The following is a 3928-nucleotide window of genomic DNA, read 5'->3' as shown; positions in this document are numbered from 1 at the left end:
AAAAAAGTCGTAAGTAGCCTGTCGTAAACCTATTTGTTCATAATAGTTTTATTTAGTATATTTTCTCAGAATGGGTGGAATGGCAAGCGGTGCCACATGAGTAGCAGGTAGGATGAGGAAAAAGTTGTTTTATTGTATGGGAAGTTTTAATGTTTTTTTGGCAATTGTATTATTTTCTGCAAATTTTGCCATTTTTTGCCAATTTATTAGTTTCTGATGACTTATTTTTGTGTGTTTCTAATCTTTGCCATATTTCATTGTTTTTCAGCATAACATTGAGAATGAAACTGTACCGATCAATTACATAATACTTATTCTCATTGCAGATCACACTTACATAAATTATTAAAAAGAAATCATTTACATTAAACCTATTCCATCTAATTAGTTAAAGAAAAAATAGCTTTGCAACAAAATATTTTTGGAAGTTTTTCAAAATAAGACATTGTCATAACTTCAGAGTTCTTTTCTGAGACATTTTGCTGCCCATCCTTAAACACTTCACTGTAAGATGAAAATATCTGCCAAGAATCTAAATTTGAACATGGGTAATAAACTTCCAAGAACCTATATTTGAACATTAATGACAAACTGCAGTTAGCACAACACCAGACATTTTTTCTCTAAATTAGTAGTGGATTTGTATCCCTTCAGAATATCTTAAAGGGCTGAGATTTGCTGTCCTATAGACACAAAACGGGCTCTTTGCCATATCAGCACTAATATAATTATCCTTTGGTTGAAACAAGTGTGTAGAGCTGTGAACTTAGATCACGTGGATCTGTAGTTGTAAGAGTTGTTCAGGCAGTTTGAAGGTACAATCATTGTGTTCCAGTGTTTCCTTCACCTTTACTGTAAATATTCTTCTCTTTAGATTTCTCAAAATATTGCTGCTGCTTTATTCACAAAAATCTTTTTACCACGATAATAAAGCAATCTTCACTTTATCCAACGACGTCAGATTTCCTATACTTTTGCCCAACAAATCGTACAAAAAATGATTTTTTTTTGTGAAGATGTTAAATGTGACACATTAATTAAACTGCATATATTTGTAATACAAAAGTAAAAGTATGATTATGAAAATCACCGAATACAACACTTTCACTTCACAAACATGTTAATGTGGCACTCATTGAATTGCTTGTGTGAGCCAGTCAGAGAACAGGACATTTAATGACATGCAAAAGTGTTTCTGGTGAAAAAACAGAACACTAAGAATATTTCTTTTAATATTTGTGCAGTATTGTTTTTACTGTATCAAGAATTATGTTAGCAGTGACAGCATGATCTGTTGAGTAGACTGGGGCATAGGTTTGCACTATAAAAGTGCCATCCATATTTAGCATTTTTCACATTTATGCTTGAGTACTATGAAAATATGTAATTCAGTAATGCATCATTTTTTGCGATATAGTTTGTCCAGAAGTGTCTGGAGAATTCACATTGGTGACTAAAACTGTTACTGAAATGAAGATTGTTGTGAGTGGAGTATTTCCATTTGACTTCATATCTAAAGCAATCAGTCAACAAGAATTTCCTGTGTGTTCTGTTGTGCCATAGTTCTGTATGCAGGAAACCGTAAGTCATTTTAAAATCGTACACAATTCTTAGTGTTGAGAAAATGGTCAAAATACATTTTCAGCATTCACTAGCTGTTACGAACATTAGTTAATGCTCCCCACAGATTTATGGTATTGTTACAATGGAACAGGGAAAATGCCAAATTTTACATTTTATAAAAATGTGCCAGTTTTGTGTTGTCACTAGAATTGGGTTTCGCCTTATCATTTACCTGAATGTCCTTAACATACACCAGGTATTCTCACCAGTCAATAGATAGGGAGCATTTGACTGCAATGAGGGAAAAAATGGTTAATTGGTGTTTGATGCTCAAGCTCTCTCTAGATAAGTTTGTTAAAAGCTGCATTTTATGTCTGTCTGAGACCTGGTGTAGTTAATGTGTGCTGTTCAGCATCAGCTCAAAGGAAATATTGACAGTGGTTCAACCATGGTGAACAGCAAAAGGTTCCTAGTGCAGTTGAATGTGAGGTTTGGAGATTCATACATGTTAATGATATGATGACCCAGCACAAAGTAGTTAAATGATAACATAAACCTGACAGCCATGTTCAGACAGTTAGGCTATTTCACTACATGCTTTCACTTGTTCACATAAATCTGTGAAAAGTGATTAATTTGTTGCTTGGATGTTTACTGAATGGAAGTCCAATTGACATTGAGACCTGGATTTTACATTGCTCTGGGGATAGGTTTGAGCATGCTTATATCAAGTGCAAGAAATTACAAATCTGTCATACATTCTACACAGTTATGACAAGTTATGTTGTGGGCTGCATGTGAAAATCACAAAATTTATATCTTGAATGTTAGGTACCTGTCAGTTGATTGGGAGTGTCAGGCAATGCTGCATCTCTACATAACAGTGACATGTTTTTATATAATAAGCTTTGTACACATTCACTACATTGACACTGAAGGCCACATTGGATACTGTGGTAGGCCACATCACACAACTGTCTGAAATCTCATTGAAAATTAATTGTACCCGAATGCTGTTTCAGATAAACTGGAGTGTACATACAAGGTGTTGGGCATAGTGTCCTAATACAGTGATTATGTGAAAGTAATAGCATCTCACAAAACAGTTTTAAATGAGCATATGAAAGTTATCAGTTTGAAAGGGAGTAATTTGTAAGTTGGAAGTATTGCTGATATTAACAGGCACTTGCTCAACTCATACGCAATGGTAAAACAAGAAAGTAACTAAATTTTATTTATGGAAAACTCATTATTAATCATGTACAGAACAAATAGAATGTTGTATGTGATCTAAGTGGAGAAAGAAGTACAAAATCAGCAAATCTGTTGTGCACATAACTCCAAAGTAATTCTCAGCTGTACAAGTATTAATCAATTAAAAACTACAAATGCTGAATATGAGAATGGAGGATTGGAATCATAGCATGTGTGAGCATCTAATGTAGATTTGCCAGATCTGAATGCTTTGTCAGATCACGTTTGCCAAACAACACAACACCTCTAGGTAACGAATGCTCAACTAACAGAAGAAAATGTTGTCAAAATCTTGTGCTAATGGTTTAGTGGAATAATTTAGTCCAAAAAAGTCAAATGATAAGTTGAATGTGTCCAGTTGATGGAAAGATCTTTTTATATTTTCTCTTACTGTAGTGTGGACTGTTTTCTCTGAAAGGGACAAAATGTGTTAATATACAATATAAGTTGTGATAAAGAGCAAGTGCAATTGGTAAGCAAGAGCACAACCACGATATGAGCTAAGAAGTGGTGGTGAGGTGTAATTTCATTGAAGCCACTTTATATCTGATAACTAGTAACTCCAATGTCCTTAACAGTGAGAGTATGGTTTGTATGAGATTTGTACAGTTTATTTTGCTGGGTTCAGTTAAATGCAAGTAACTTCTGTATTCACATTTCATTAATTTTTTGCACTTTGTGGTAATATGAGAAAAACGTGAATTAAAGTAAACTACTGGAAGCTTTCAGTGTGTAGAGCCATTGGGCATTTTCAGTGGCACTGAGAACAGTGTTGAAATAATTTTGAGATTTCAAGACATTGTCCTGGGTGCATTTAATACTAATTGATATCCGTTACAAGTTTTCTCTGCCCCCTCCATTATAAGGCTCTTTTTTTTTGGGGGGGGGGGGGGGTGTAGTACAGCTTTTTTGGCCACTAAGCAAGTTGGAGCAAAAGTTTTCACTACTAAACTTATTTTCGCATCAGAGAATATGAGCATTATGGTGAACTTCTTAGGAGATTGAAACTGTGTATTCAGTTGAGTGTATCTGCAAAACAGCATCTGTATCATGCTAGGTATGCCCCAACACTTTATCATCATCAGATATACCGCTGCTGTAATATGGTGTT

The sequence above is a fragment of the Schistocerca serialis genome, chromosome 6 (assembly GCF_023864345.2).
Source record: "Schistocerca serialis cubense isolate TAMUIC-IGC-003099 chromosome 6, iqSchSeri2.2, whole genome shotgun sequence".
Taxonomy (NCBI): domain Eukaryota; kingdom Metazoa; phylum Arthropoda; class Insecta; order Orthoptera; family Acrididae; genus Schistocerca; species Schistocerca serialis.
This window is presented reverse-complemented; position numbering follows the sequence as displayed.